This window comes from Miscanthus floridulus, unplaced genomic scaffold, assembly GCF_019320115.1.
Source record: "Miscanthus floridulus cultivar M001 unplaced genomic scaffold, ASM1932011v1 fs_643_2_3, whole genome shotgun sequence".
In the NCBI taxonomy this organism is placed as follows: domain Eukaryota; kingdom Viridiplantae; phylum Streptophyta; class Magnoliopsida; order Poales; family Poaceae; genus Miscanthus; species Miscanthus floridulus.
Window position 1 is genome coordinate 41,169 of NW_027097050.1, and position 17,108 is coordinate 58,276.

Consider the following 17,108-nt stretch of genomic DNA (forward strand, 5'->3'; position numbering starts at 1 on the left):
AAATCAAAAAAATCAAAGCGACTTCTAATTTAGAACAGATGGAGTATAATATTAAAAGAAAAAAAAGATTCTTCGGTCCATCGTATTTTACTTCTCACAATTAATATCTCGCGTCTGTCTGTGACCAGGACTTTCTATTGCGCTGGAACTTGGGTGCGGAGTCCGATCCAATAAGAATTAGTAGATAAATTGCCAAGCCTCGTATGGATACTCGTACGAGTTAGGGCAATATGTGTTAAGACATGATGGTACATAGTTTGATTCCAAAATGAATTGGAACACATATCATGGTTGTTGAATAAATCTCTACAAGTCATATATGTGACTACATAATTAGTTATCGGACTTGCTAGTGTCTGGACTCCGATCTGAGACGCTAGCATCGGACGGTACCCATTTCGCGAGCGAGCAAGCACCCCAATGCGTCGGGCTTGCGAGCGAGCGGCGCAATAACGGGCGTGCGCCGCCCCAGAAGTCGCCCGTGCCGTCGGCCGCTTCCCAAAGCGCATCTCATGTGCAACCCCCTATCTACTTTTGAAAAATCCAGATGCAACAGTTGCAATATACAGAAGAAGACAAATGAAATACTTGAAACAGACGTCTGAAACACTTGCAAAAACATTTGCAAAACACTTGAAAACCTTTGCAAACATATGCAATATCTAGTTGAAACACCTGCAACAGACGTATGAAACACCTGAAATACTTGAAAAAATACGCTTGCAAACATGCATGTATATGCAACATCCAGATCTACTTTTGCAACATCCAGATAAAAATACTTGCAACATACGTCTGATACAGATGAAACATTTGGAACATACACTTAAAACATAATAATATAGCCATTAATTGCAATATCCGCAACATCCTGATCTACTTTTACGACACCAATACGAAACACTTGCAACATACCTCTAGAACTTCTGAAACATATATTTGCAACATGCCCTTTTAGCGCAAGATCTCCTTGATGCTTGGAATGGAGGCTCATCGGCGTGTGGAGTTCAGCGGTGTAGAGCTCGCCGGTGACGCGGAGCTCGCCGCTTTGGTGGAGAAGGCCGCGATAGATCCGAATGTCCGATGGAGAAGGTCGCGGCGGGATAAGGCGGACAGCGCGCTGGAGAAGGCCGTGGTGGGCGAGAGATGCGGTGGAGAGAGAAAGGCGGGTGGCCGCGGCAAATAGGAGGCACCATGGAGAGGGAGGAAGACAGGCAGCCGCACTGGGACGCGGTGGAGATGCCAACCAGCGCTGCCGGGCGTCGTGAAGAACGCCGAGGTGGCGTGGTGGAGCACGGTCGCGGCGCTGCGGTGGACAGTCTTAAGGAGAGGACGAGTGGACGAGAGGCTTTTGGAGAGGACGAGAGGATACGATATTGGGCCGTTGGGCTGGTATCGGCCCGCGAACGGTGGTGTCCAGACGATCGAACGCCTGGGTGTAAGTATTTATGATTTGTTATACATCTAGTTACGACGTATATGCATATTTGCTATTAAGTATAAAGTACAAAGTACCATGGTAAATTGGAGACAGTCTGATCAAACTAAGGGGATGCTTGGTTCTTTAGTCGCTCCTAAAATTTATGTCACATCGAATGTTTAGATGCTAATAAGGAGCATTAAATATAGATTAATTACAAAATCAATTACATAGATGAAGGCTAATTTCCAAGACGATTTTTTTAAGCCTAATTAATTTGTCATTAGCACATGTTTACTGTAGCACAATGTTGTCAAATCATGGACTAATTAGGCTTAAAAGATTCGTCTCGTAAATTAGTCGCAAGTTATGCAATTAGTTTTATAATTAGTCTATATTTAATACTCTGTGTCTAAATATTCGATGTGACAGAAATTTTAAGAGGAGGTGTAGTAACCAAACAGGCCCTAAATCAATCTATGACTACTTTATGTTGCTTTTATTTTATTTTATCTCTTTGTCATAAACTTTTGTGTTCATTTAGTTGTTGCGTGTTTGGATTGCATTACAAAGCGACTCCGGAGCCATCCGACCTGCTAGCACATTCGGATTGAGGCGTGGAGCTGAATCGTCCGGCACCAAGCGGTTCTTTGTAGTTGCGGTTCGCGTTTAATTTTGAGAATCAACTCGTCCATTGAAAAAACAAAGGAACACCTCATTCGAAGCCAACCTGACTCGGGCAACGTGATCCAGCAAACCAAACAACCTATTAGTGCGGAGGGCGGAAGTTATGCTTCTTTTTACCAGGAAATGCTCGGTTCCTTTCAGTTTTTAAATGAATTATTAAACGAGGCCCCCTTTCAGCTCAATAGCCGGCTCGTTAACCACCCTAGGAAGCTACCATTATTATCGCCTCTGATGCAACAGATCTGCAGTCAGTTTAACTATCGAAAACGTCAAGTAGCCGGCCGAGGCACGAATTGGAGAGAGAGAGAGAAAGAAATGGCGCAAGAATCTTTTGCTTTTGCTCTGCCGAGCTAGTGCGTACTGGATCGATCGATCGATGGAACAGTGGGTCGGCGCGCGCGTGGGGCGCCAAGTTGTGGCTGCCGGGAGGCTTTTAAGTATGGCCAAAGCAAGGAATTTGTCGGCCATTTGCTGCAGCCAACGCGCGGCGCAGCCAACCAACTGAAAACCGTTCGCCGCGCACTTCGCATCGGTCGGTCTGGTCTAAAAGGCGTCCGATCTGTATGCCATCTTACTCGCCTGCTGATGCGTGTAGACACCTAGGACCTCGCTGACTCCGCCGTGGCCACTAGGCAACTAGCTAGTAGATCATATGCTGACTTTTCCCAACGTCCTCAACTGCCAAACTACGTACCTTATCTCTTGGTTTTTAATGTACTAGTGTCCCATTGTGAGCTCACCACTGTATGACACCGACTTCGCATCCACTACGATTCTACGAAAAATGGCAGGTTGAGACGCACTGCTAGCAGCAATGCATCGTGGTGCCATCCCAAGTCAAGTTCATTTTCAGTCTGTGTTACAGGCACGTCATCAGCCACGGGACACAGACGTGACTTTCGGTAGAGTGAAATAACTGATAAACACACGAGCATTGCACCATCTATGACATTGCACCATCGCATGTCAAGTTCATTTTCAGTCTGCTAGTAGTCAATGTTGTACCTTGGAGATCGTTTTGAAGGAGTGAACAGACGAGTAAGCTACTACTACCTTCATCCCTTAAAAATATGACATTTTAGCATTCAAATTTTGTAACAAAAATATCATTCTAGCCTATCATAAATCCAATAGGACATCAATATTTTATTTAAAGAATGCTAATGAGACCCAAGTAATACAAACTAATATGGTTGCTTGCGTACAGATCCTTAGGAGCAAGACTAACAATACAACCCACTGCTAGCTGTATAAACATTTACAGCTCATTACCAGCCCATCCATATAAGGTCTTGTTTGGATGCATGTGTATTCACTTCAATCAACACATGTAGATTGAGATGAATACATGCGCATCCAAACAAGGCCTAATACTCTTTGTGTAATACATGGTCCAAGTGGAATTTCAAATAATAGGTTATTAGGAGATACTTCGTCTTTAATATATGGTCCATTTTTTCTCTCAATGAGTTTCTTGAAGAGCTCATGCATCAGCCGGCTATAAGTTTACGACCAACTTCTTTTCTTTTTCATCTACTTCAGCATAAAGTCCACTCTCAGCCCTTTATTATAATTGCTCTAATATAGTAACTCTTATTGCTCCTAGTTATGTGTGGTTGTTTATGGTGGTTACCCAATCATCATCCCCATTTTGAAGGAAACGCCTATAATAAATAGGGGTATTAAGATCATTTTCTTTATATTAATCTGTATAAAAGATTCTAAAATATTTTTTGTTGCACGGAGAGAGTACCTCTGTGTAAATGTATGACGTCCAGGAGTATCTCTGTGTAAATGTATTCATACCGATATAACTCCATTGGATTTGTTTACTATCGTAATTTTTATAATCATTTTCACACAAAAACTAGCGATCAAGGTTGCATCTTGGAGATCGTTTCGGTGTCCAAAAGTTAAAAGATCATACATTTATGTATAGGAAGGAGGTCAATTTTTTTACAAAACTATGCTCTTTATTATAGCTTGGACTTACTGAATTCTGCGGTTCTGCCGAGTACCAAAAATGTTTCCAGGGACGTTCAAATGGAATTTCAAGTTCAGTTCTAGTTCTAGAGGCAACCCAACCGTGGTACTCACTCCTTTCTACTCATAGTTCAGCAAATGCATGTCTGTGTCATGACCCATGATATTGACATACTGTTGACTGCAAAAGCTTTATTGACACACCGAATTGACATTCAGAACTTACCGATGCTTTTTGAACAGCAAAAGAATGCAGCCTTTTCACTTTACGTCCAAAGCGGAACAGGGGAGATGCATCATGGCAAATACACAGCTTGCAGTCCCGGGCAACTTTTGGCCTCTTACGTTACTCGTGAACTCAAACATGCATCGCCAACGGATTTTTGATGGCATCATTGCCCACTACAACCTCCTACTCTCTCCTAGGTTGGGTTTAATTTGGTCTAAACGTGGCTGCTGCTATTATGCCCATGCGCTTAATGCTTTTATCTGTCAAAAGCTAAATTTCATTCAAAGATTAAATACAGAGTATAGAGATGGGAAAAAATGCTTTATTATTAAAAGTTTTCCAGGGAATACGTCCAAGACTCACAAGAGAGCAAGCAAGAGCCAGGAATCGAAGCTTGTCTTGCTTTCTTTATAAAATTATCACCTACTCTATTTGTGTGTCTGCCAATTTTAATAATAGAGTGCATCATGTTTGTTGTGGTGGCTAAAAAGTCCACTAGGATTGGCCACAAAGACCAATGACCAGGATTGTGAAGGAGGCCCCTTCTCTTGGCCGCAGTCGACAGTACTTCATTATGATAAAGATTAGCCTTTGAAGATTTATAGTGCGGTAGCAAGCTTATTAGCTGCCAGCAACATTGCTGATGCTTTGGCCTCTATGGGTTGCAAATACGTTGAATGGCCACCAGAAAAAAAAATATTCCACTGCAAAGATTATGTGATGGAGAAGTGAGGATGAAGATTCCAATGCCCGTTTAGGTAGGACTTGACCCTTTGTGGTGTCGCAAAAGTTTTTTTTGGTCGTAAGGAACACTGGTAGAGAACAGAGCTTTACTCCTGGTTCCCCACCCGGGAGCAAGCATCCGGGACTAAAGGGCGGTCCTTTAGTCCCGGGTCAGCAACCGGGACTAAAGAGGACCTTTAGTCCCGGTGGGTAACACCAATCGGGGCTAAAGGTGCCTCCTGACATGCCACGATGGCCGGCACCTTTAGTCCCGGTTGGTAATACGAACCGGGACTAAAGGTTTTTTTTCTTTTCTTTTCATTTTTTTGTTTTCTTTTCAAAATAGGTTTTCGAAGTCGAATTGTACGCTGCTAATTATATATTTATACGCGCGTATAGTATGTTTCGGTTCAAGCACAATGAACGTATTAAATCACACAATTCAAGCATAGAAATATATATATATATATACATGCATGCATGCATATGTGTATTTTACATTATATTATTTCATGTGCATATATTACAAAAGATTGCATTACAGTTGTTGTGATATAACAAGTTTTCTCTCATCCTCTAGCTTGGCTTTCATGGCAGTGTTGGGTCGAAGTAGAACTCGCCCTTGGAATCAATGACCTGCTCATTAAAAAATCCGGCTATAGACTCTTGAATTGCTTTGATTTGGTCTTGCCGTACGACCTTTTCCTCCAACCATCGAGTCTACAGGTTTGAATTAAAGGAAAATAAATTAATATATGTACATATATATATATATATAAAGACATAGTAACACAATCAATAATAATAATTAAATGAATATATAATGTATTTTTAACGTACTTTGAGTCTCTCTTTAGGAGTTCTTTGGGAGACCACCTTGATAAACTTGCAAACATAGTAACCACAGTAGTTGTTTCCCTTTTCCTGTCTCAGACACCACTTTACGAGAAAAAGATTTGTCATCCAATCTGGTGATCCGGTGAAAGCTATATGTTTAATTAATAAAGATGATGCGATTTAGGGGGGGCTTACTTTCAAAGGGATTACATTCAGTGGCGCTTTGCATTTTCCCATGTGTTGCTTCTCAATAAAGGTTTTCTAAACACTGCCCAATAAAAAATTTACCACGTCATCAGATATAGTTAATCGTCATGTTTGTGTGTATATATAGTTGCTAGAGATACCGAAATTATCTCTGGATAATATCTGTCATATCTTGGTAGTCTTGTTGTGGTTTTCTCATCAAGTCATAGATTATCAAGTGACTTTTCACCAGATCGATGTCCATCAATATCCAGTGATTGCTGCATATGTTTATAGGATATAACGCATAACACTCATTAATTAACTAGAATCAACATATGAGCCATTAAGGATGATCGACATTATTAACACTCACTTGAAGTTGTAGGGAAAGAGTATATCCTTCTTGTGGTGTTGGTTCACTAAGAAGTTCATGAGGTTACTCTCTGACTCAGACTTCCAATTAGTCTTTGGAGTAACCGGGTCTTTGAATACTATATGGGGATCAATAAAACCAATTTCATTGCAGCCTTCCTTTCTAAGCTCTATCATTGTAAATCTACATATATATAGTACTTGTTAGGATAATTTATATGCATATACACATATATGATGAGTTTATTAATAGATCGAAAGAATTATTACTTACAGGCAATAACAGCTAATGATAACTTTGTCCAGAGAGGTCAGGTGGCATAGTTGATGAAATTCTGCAAAGTCAACATACATAACATCATCGCCACGGAACCAATGTTCGTCTCTAATTCTGACACCAACGCAGAAGTCTCCACCGGTAGACGCCTGCATGTACCACTTGTTTAGCAGGTACATTTGCGTCCCCAGATCAGATAAGGCTTGAGGGTTGTATAGACTCTGGCCTAGTACAAATTTTTTCTTCCAAACATCAACCTCCGCCGCACTCTCAATGTTTCCATCACCAAACATCTGGTAAAGGTCGAGACCAGTCTCATCAATAAATTCATCAAGGTGATCCAAATCAACATCCAGAGGTATGTTTGCCTGATGCATTAATCCTAAATTCGAACCATATTCATTACCAACAACTAGCGAGGGGACTGATTGGTGTGATTGTTGTCCGAGTTGGGCAACTCCTTTCCCTGCCCGCTTCTTTTTCTGTGCCGCCTCAATTGACTTGGTGAGAGTGCGGTCATAGTCCGTTAACGTTGATTTGGACGGCTTATGAGATTCCCGCAGTTGTTGCTGGTAAGAAGCCACCCTTTTTCTTAGAATACCTAGAGCTACGAAGAAGTACGGTTTCTCCGGGTTTCTCCTTGCTTCTTAATTCTTTTTATGTTTGTCATAGAATCTAGACATATCTTTTTTATATGCATCAGTTCCTTCTTCCTTCTCTTCAGATATTATTTTGGAAATAGCCCTTGGTTTTACGGTGGCTTTCTTTGCCGGCGGGGACTGGTTCTTCGTTTGCGGGGCTGGCCTCTTGCTAGGCTTCTTGGTAGGCGGGGGCGGGGGAGGCATTGGAGACCTCCTTGGAGGTGGTGGCAGTGGCGTTGGAGACCTCCTTAGAGGTGGCGGCTGCGGCGTTGGAGACCTCCTTGGAGATGGTGTGGATGCAGCCTCGTCTTCCAACACAATGTCATCGTACAGAGCACTATGATGATCTGGCGATTGAACAATTGGATTTAGGTTGGGGGAGGATCTGCTACAAAAAAAGGAATGACATATTATTATGAGCAGATTGTTAATTATTTAAGCCAATATAAATTAATGATGTAGTGTTTTCATCCGCACCTATGGTGAGGTAGTTCAGGAGGAGGTGGAGCTGACATCCCGGGAATGATGATGTAGCGCTTGCGCCATAGAATGAATGTCTTCTCTGCTTCTCCTAGAGTCTTCTCGCCATCACCTCCAGGAATGTCAAGAGACAAATCACTAAAACCTTTTTTAGATTTATCTACCGAGATGGTAGCATATCCTTCTTGGATTATATTCCCATGAATCCTTGGTGTCTTGGTTCGGTCGATAGGATTAACAAGACTGATGGCCACCTTGATTGTGGAATTCCCCTTTGGAATGTGTAGCTCACACGATGTACAAGGTTCAGTGACGTCATCCACAGGGAAGCGTAGTCCTATGTCCCCTTGATTTGGTATCTCCGTGGAAGCGCAGCTGCTTTTCAACTGAACAGATTGGCTAATATTGATTCCTAGCTCTGATGCCTGCTTGCTTGCACTCACTGCTATTTGCACTTGCCTTCTGATTTCCTCCTGCATTCTCGCTTCAAGATTTTTTTCCTGCTCCTGTGCTTCACGCACCGCTTCCTCCAACCTCTGGAGCCGCTGTGCCTCTTCTTCCTTCTTTCTCTGGCGGCTTCTGTAGGAAGGTCTGTCCTAAGGGAATCCATGCTCCCACGAGACACTTCCTTTGCCTCTAGTTCGGCCACCATGTTCAATAGTACCGATGGCGTATGTCAGCTCATCCTTCTCTCTGTTGGGCCTGAACGCATCACTAGCAGTAGCTCTCCGAGTATAAAATAATCTTTCTACTGCTTCTTGTAGTCTTGCGCTATAAACGCACTTCCCTGTCTCTTGGTCCAGTGTTCCCCCATGAGCGAAAAACCAATTCTTTACATGCTCTCCCCACTCGAGTGATTCTGGTGTGATACCCTTGGCAAGAAGGTCTGCTTCCATTTTGTTCCACTTCTTAATGGCAGTTGGGTAGCCACCTGATCCCAAGTTATGGTGGTATGTCTTCTGTTGGGCATTACGTTGGTTCTTTATCACCCGACTCACACCCTCTTCCGAAGTCTTGTACTGTACAAACTCATCCCAATAGGGCCTCTGCTTTGAGATCGGGCCTAGGACAGTAAAATTTGGTGCTATGTTCTTCTTGACATACATCGTGTATAGGTGTTTCTTCCGAGTCTGAAATTGGGTGGGCATCTTCTTCATTGCCCAATCCCTAACTCGCTCCTTCAATTCATCACCATCTATTATATCATCATAACCATCTGTTTGGAGCGTGAAATGTACCAAGACATCTTTCCAAATTAACGTCTTGTCACGATCGGAGACAAAACTGATATGAGGAGCATTGGTCTTCTTCTTCCATTCGCGGGTACTGATCGGGAGCCGGTCCCGTACAAGGTAACCACAGTGATGCACGGATTTCATTTTATTTGGCCCCCCGGTTCGCCTGTATCCACATTGAACTCCGAGATGATGAAGCGGCCCTCTAATGGCTTTTTGGGACCTCGAACATTTTTACTCTTCGTTGTAGTTGTTGATGTCGATCCAGAGGGCTACAAAACATAAACATTATTTTTAATGTCATGAGCACACATAAGACATATGATAATATATATAGCTAATAATAAAAAATATATACTTGGCCAATATGTTGTGGCTCATTTTGTTCAAGAGCTAAGTAATGACTCCCGTCATCTGCATCCTCTTGCACGTTATTTTTAGCACCATCATCGCCGGTAACTTGAGTGTCAGTGTTGAACAAATTCATCATCAACTCCTCCTCATCCATGTTTCTCGGGTCGGCCATCTAGCTTCAAAAAACAAAACTAATATATAGTACGTCAAATCTTTGCTTACATGCGTAAAATCTTCCGCCGTATAAACCCTAAACCCTAAATGAGTAGGTTTTGATGGGTGAAGGTTGGTTTGTATGATAAGAAGAATCAAGAAGCGAGTAGGTTTTGGTGGCGGTCCCGCCTGAAACAAAAGGGGGGCATTGCTGCGCATTAGGTTTTATTAAATGGAAAATAGTGAGCCTCGCCTGAAAGAAAGGGGGCATCGTTGCGCGTCAAGTTTCTGAGAACAATAAACGATGAGCCTCGCCTAAAAGAAAAGGGGGGCGTTGCTGCAAACCAAAGTGACAACAAAATCACACTGCATCCTGGCTCATCGAGTAAACAGCTCCAAATAATGTTTACAATGATTGGAACCCTCGAAGAGGTTCACAACAACACGCCAAATTTACAATAAATACAACAACACACGTTACATCGATAAAAAATAGACATCAAGTCGACCCTTGGCGTTGGAACTCCCAAACATCAGGAGCATCCTCTTCAAAACACACCTCGCATGCCATATCCCTTGCCATCTCCATAACTGTATTTTCAAGCACACTCTCAACCACTTCATCTGCTACACCCTTCATAGACTCAGCTATATCATCCACAACCACCTGCAAACCAACCTTCACCCACCAAAAATGATCGAACGAGGGCGGCATAACCCTAAACCCTAGGGCGAACGAGGGCGGCGGTGCTCCACCGTATAAACCCTAGGGCGAATGAGGGCGGCGGTGCTCTGCCGTATACATAGAAATGCATGGCGCTTATACATAGAAACGCATGACACTTATAGATGGCGCGTATACGTACACTGGAATTTTTTCTGTTCCTTTGGCGCTTTCTTTCTTATAATAGTTAGCGCAACAAAGAATAATGCCCGTCTGAACGCCGTGTGCGACGTGCCATGAAAATTAGTTAAGTACACATTTGGGTTTGTGATCGATACACACATTTGTTGACGTATGCACGTATGCAAGTGACAACCAAAGTTTCAGTAGCTACTGTATCAATAATAGAGGAGCATGCACGTAGGAAAAGAAAATGTGAACAATAGTGTACAGTTACCATGATCGTGAACTTGCCTAAAACATGTGTTTCATGCATGGAGATGGAATAGGATCGGAGCAAGCAGCGTACCTCGGGAATGGAGGAGAGGAAGCTGCACGCGCGCATTGGCGGCCTCGTCGTCGCGTCGTGTCACGCGTGAGGGTACTGGCGGTGTGGCCGCGCATCTGGCCAGGGCGGCCGGGGCAGCCGCTGGCGCCGCGAGGTCGTCGGCGCGCGGGGTGGCGTGGGGACCGTGGACGCGTGCGAGGCGGTGGCGACGACCGACGTCGGGCGGGGTGGCGGCGGCGTCCTCGGTGTGGCGGGCCGAGTGGCGTGGGCGCAGGGGGAGAGGAATCGACGAAGAACGCAAGGAAGAAGATGGCACTGGTATATATATGCCACACCCCTTTACTCCTGGTGCCATCCCCCCATCGAGAGTAAATGTCCTTTACTCGCGGTGCGTGTTACCAACCGGGAGTAAAGGTATAACTTTACTCCCGGTTGATAACACGCACCGGGAGTAAAGGTTTACCTTTACTCCTGGTTGGTAATAAGCACCGGGAGTAAAGGTTTTTTTTAGCAGGCCACGAAACTGCAGCCCACCTTTACTCTCGGGTGGGATTCTAACCCGGGAGTAAAGGTGGGCTGCAGTTTCGTTTCTCGCGTGTTTTAAGCAAAAAAATTTAATAGAAATGCAATAGTCTTGTTAAATACATAGTAAATAAAATAAAAGGCATAAAATTATTTTGTTAAAAATATGGATTTTCTTTTTCTTTATTGCACATAGGAAAAATCTATAACCTAACTTTTTTTATTTTTTGTTACAATTATAAAACATAATGTAACTAATATTTATTATTTCATTAATGCAAAAATGTAGTGTTTAATTAAAATTATTAAAACTATTGGTTTTGGACAGAAAATTTGTTTTCACATCATTTTAACATTAATATTTTAATTTTTCATCACTCAATATCCTAATTTACCTTTTTTAGAGAGAAATCTTACCAAATCAAACATTGATTTAATTTGAAACATGACATAATAAACATCTGAATTCACAATTATTACATAATATCTCAAACACACACTATATTAAATCACTATATCATCAAGTGGGCACAGCAGTGAACTTCTTCTTTACGTATGTCCCTTGGTTATGATCGCGTCGTAACCATTGAGTGTCCTTATCATTTATTAAGATGCTAGGGTCTTTGTTCACTTTGAAAGGCGGAATTCGGTCATCCTTTTCATAATCTTCTGACATGTCCGACTTGTCTTCAATTCCCACGATGACTCTTTTCCCTGAAAGAACTACGTGGCGCTTTGGCTCTTTGGTTGAGTCATTATCGTTTTCCCTCTTTTTGGTTTGGTAGACATATAATTGACATAGAACATCTGATTCACATCCTTGGCAAGGACGAATGATTCGTCTTTGTACCCAATATTACTAAGGTCTACTGTTGTCATTCCATACTCGTTGTCTACTGTTACCCTACCTCCGGTCACCTTGACCCATTGGCACTTGAACAATGGGATCTTCAAAGTAGGTGCATATTCTAGTTCCCATATTTCATCTATGCGTCCATAATATGTCTGCTTATTCCCATTCGGGTCTGTGGCATCTATGTGAATACCACTGTTTTGGTTGGTACTCCTTTTATCTTGGGCTACTATGTAGAATATGTTCCCATTTATCTCGTACCCTTTGTATGTGATGATATGCCATGATGGTTGCATAGCCAATAAATACAGTTGCTCATGGATGCTCTCATCACCTTGACATTTTTTTCGCAACCAACCGCTGAAAGTTTCCATGTGCTTACACGTAATCCAAGCTTCAGTCTTCCCTGGAAACTCGGATCGTAAGAGATCCTTGTGTGTCTCAATATACGGATCTACCAAAGAGGAGTTCTGTAGAACTGTGTAGTGCGCTTTATTGAAATAATCATCATCCGTACCAATATATGTTTTTCTCCCTAGTGTCCCCTTTCCGCTTAGTCTCCCCTCATGTCTCGATTCAGGAACACCAATCGAGTCAAGGTCGGGAATAAAGTCAACACAGAACTCAATGACCTTTTCTGTTCCATAGCCCTTAGCGATGTTTCCTTTTGGGCGAGCACGGTTGTGAACATATTTCTTCAGGACTCCCATGAATCTCTCTAAGGGGAACATGTTGTGTAGGAACACAGGACCGAGAATGAAAATCTCCTTAACTAGGTGAACTAGGAGGTGTGTCATGATATCAAAGAAGGAAGGAGGGAACACCAACTCAAAGCTGACGAGACATTGAACCACATCATTCTGTAGTTTAGCTAGATCAGTTGGATCAATTGCCTTCTGAGAAATTGCATTATGGAATGTACATAGCTTCATGGTGGCTAGACGTATATTTGGAGGTAGAATTCCTCTTAATGCAACTGTAAGTAATTGCGTCATGAGAACGTGACAGTCATGGGACTTTAAGTTCAGAATTTCTTCTCTGGCACATTTATAATACCCTTTATATTCGAGGAGAATTCAGATGGTACCTTGATGTTGTTTAAGCATTCAAACATGATTTCCTTCTCCTCTTTGCTTAGAGTGTAGCTGGCAGGATGTAAGTAATGGCGTCCATCATCTGTCTTCTCTGGATGCAGGTTATCTCTTTCTCTCAGACAACGTAGGTCCTGTCGTGCTTCAAATGTGTCCTTAGGTTTTCTATACACACCCATGAAGCCTAGCAGGTTCACATAAAGATTCTTCGTCAGGTGCATCACATCGATCGAGCTATGGACCTCTAGGACTTGCTAATAGGGTAGGTCCCAAAATATAGACTTCTTCTTCCATATGGGTGCGTGACCATTAGCGTCGTTCGGAACAGGTTGGCTGCCATGTCTTTTTCCAAAGACGACTTTCACATCATTGACCATATCGAGTACATCCTCACTGGTTCAGTTGCGAGGCTTGGTCAGGTGGTCTGCCTTTCCTTTAAAATGCTTACCTTTCTTTCTTACGGGGTGATTTATAGAAAGAAATCGACGATGGCCAAGGTACATGACCTTTCGACATTTTTTCAAGAATACACCTCTAATATCACCGAAGCAGTGTGTGCATGCATTATATCCCTTATTTGATTATCCTGAAAGATTACTTAGAGCAGGCCAATCATTGATTGTTACGAACAACAATGCTCGCAGATCAAAGTGTTCCTGTTTGTACTCATCCCACACACGTACACCTTCTTTATTCCACAAAATGAGAAGTTCGTCAATAAGTGGTCTCAGGTACACATCGATGTTATTGCCAGGTTGCTTCGGGCCTTGGATGAGCACAAGCATCATAATGAACTTCCGCTTCATGCATAACCAAGGAGAAATGTTGTAGATACTTAGAGTAATAGGCCAAGTGCTATGACTACTGTTCTGCTCTCCAAAAGGATTGATACCATCTGTACTTAAAGCAAACCTTAAGTTTCTTGCGTCATTTGTAAACTCTGGGAATTCTCTATCGATTGCTCTCCACTAGGACCCATCAGCAGGGTGTCTCAACATATTGTCTACCTTACGGTCTTCTTTGTGCCATCGCAACAATTTTACATGTTCTTTGTTTCTGAATAGACATTTCAAGTGTGGTATTATAGGAGCATACCACATAACCTTGGCAGGGATTTTCTTCCACGGACGTTCGCCCTCAATATCACCAGGGTCATCTCGCCTGATCTTATACCGTGATGTATGGCATACCGGGCATGCATCTAATTTCTCGTACTCTTTGCCACGGTACAGGATGCAGTCATTAGGACATGCATGTATCTTCTCGATTTCTAGCCCCATAGGACAAACAACTTATTTTGCTTCGTAGGTAGTGGCGGGCCATTCATTGTCCTTCGGAAGCATCTTCTTTTGGATTTTTAGTAACTCTCTAAATCCCTTGTCAGATACACCATTCTTTGCCTTCTATTGCAGCAATTCTAGTGTGGTTCCCAACTTTTTCTGCCCTACATCACAAGTTGGGTACAACAATTTCTTGTGATCTTCTAGCATCCGCTCAAACTTGATCTTCTCCTTTTCACTTTCACATTCTCTTTATGCGTCACGAATGACCTGACAAAGATCATCAGCCGGCTCATCTTCTGCGGCTACCTCTTCTTCAGCTTCTCCTATTGCAGTATCATTGAAGCACGCACCATCGGGAATAATATCATTGACGTCCCATTGTTCTTCTTCACCTTCTTCCATTACAACACCGGTTTCTCCGTGCTTCGTCCAACAAATATAGTTTGGCATAAAACCCGACTTGAACAAGTGTGAATGAAGAGTCCTTGAGCAAGGATATTCCACCGTATTCTTACATATAGCACATGGGCAGCACATGAAACCGTCGTGTTTGTTTGCCTCGGCCGCACGTAACAAAGAATGCACGCCGTCAATGAACTCTTGGGAGCGGCGATCAGCATTGTACATCCAATGCTGGCTCATCTGCATTACATGACATAAATACCATATTAAAACCTAGATCATAATTAATTATTTATACAACATGTGTGCCACCACAAAAGGTACAAATTTATGAAAGCATCGCTACAATGTAGACATTTTTGCAACATCTTTGGGCTTCTTCAGCTGGATCACTGCCTCATTAGCCGCCGTATCTGCCTGTTGTGCAAGATATTTTTACATGAGTTCAACATACTCTTCCTCCCAGTAGAAGCCTGAACATCGTCCACTGCCATCCCACTGAAATTAAAACAAAAAATTAGAACTTTAATCACAACCATCATGAAAATAGGTATAAACTAACCATAATCATTAAATACGATAAAATAACTCACGTTGCGATCCGTACACTTGTAGAAGATACGATCCTTGTTAGGACCCTCCTTCTTCACTCGGTACTCCATCACAATCTTCGTCTCATCACGACACTTGCCGCATGGAATGAGAGGGAGGCCCGACCTAAGTCACTTTGGAAACCCATGAGAGGCCGAGGACCCGAAAGCAATTGCCATCTACTCTCTATACTCATTTTTTAATACACTATAAATTTCTCATTTTATAAACAAATAAAATTAAGAAACTATAAAATTATCTATATCTCTAAACAATGAAGCAGTTGCCATCTACTCTCTATACTCATTTTTTAATACACTATAAATTTCTCATTTTATAAACAAATAAAATTAAGAAACTATAAAATTATCTATATCTCTATACTCATTTTTTAATACACTATAGCTCAAAAACATGTTTTAATAAATAACCATCCGTACTAGTTGACCTTGCTTACGTGATCATCTCGGCGAGCATTTCTCCACCGGACGGCACCGTACTTGGCCACGGAAGAGCTCCGATTCTACGAGGAAGGGAACACGGTCTTCCACGACCGTTGTCGCTCTCCCTCGTAGAATCAAAGCTCCTCCTTGACGTCCATTACCGCTCGACAGAGAACATGCTCGCCGAGATGAACATGGTCCGTAAGTTCAACTAGTACGGATTTTCTATAATTTTCTAACTATTTTCTAAGTTTTTCATTTCATCCGTACTAGTGCGACGATATCGGTACATGTGAATAAATAACCATCTGTACTAGTTGAACTTGCTTACGTGATCATCTCGGTGAGCATTTCTCAACCGGGCGACACCGTACTTGGCCACGGAAGAGCTCTGATTCTACGAGGAAGGGAACACGGTCTTCCACGACCGTTGCTGCTCTCCCTCGTAGAATCAAAGCTCCTCTTTGACGTCTGTTACCGCTCGACAGAGAATATGCTCGCCGAGATGAACACGGTCCGCAAGTTCAACTAGCTACTTTAACCTTCTTTCATGTAAATATGCAAGCTTGAAGTGATTTTGAGCTCAAATTGCTTACAAATGAAAAAAACCACAATAAAGAACCATATATATAGTGAATAAAATGAGATAAGGCAATGGTGAAAAATAAGAGTATGAGATTGGTAACCTTTACAACTGAAGAATCGACGGAGGAATCGAAGAAATCGACGGAGGAATCGAAGAATGGATGGAGGAACAATGGAGGGAGAGAGAAAGCAAGAACACTAGTGCAGTGAGCTTCAAAATGTGCTGAGCTCGGGCTCGGGGAGGAAGGAGACGATCGGGATATAAAGGGGGGACCTTTAATCCCGGTTCGTGGCTCCAACCGGGACTAAAGGTAACTTTCCAACCCCGGGCGCAGCCACGGCCCGGGAGTAGACCTTTACTCCCGGTTGGAGCCACCAACCGGGAGTAAAAGTATACCTTTAGTCCCGGTTGGTGGCTCCAACCGGGACTAAAGGTCCATGCCACCTCTGTCTGGCGCAGTAACCGTTGGGCAGGGACCTTTAGTCCTGGTTGGAGCCACCAACCGGGACTAAAGGTATCTCTAGTCCTGGACACAAAAAATTCTAGAACTAGAGCTCATTTTAGCCGAAGATCAAAGGTCTATTC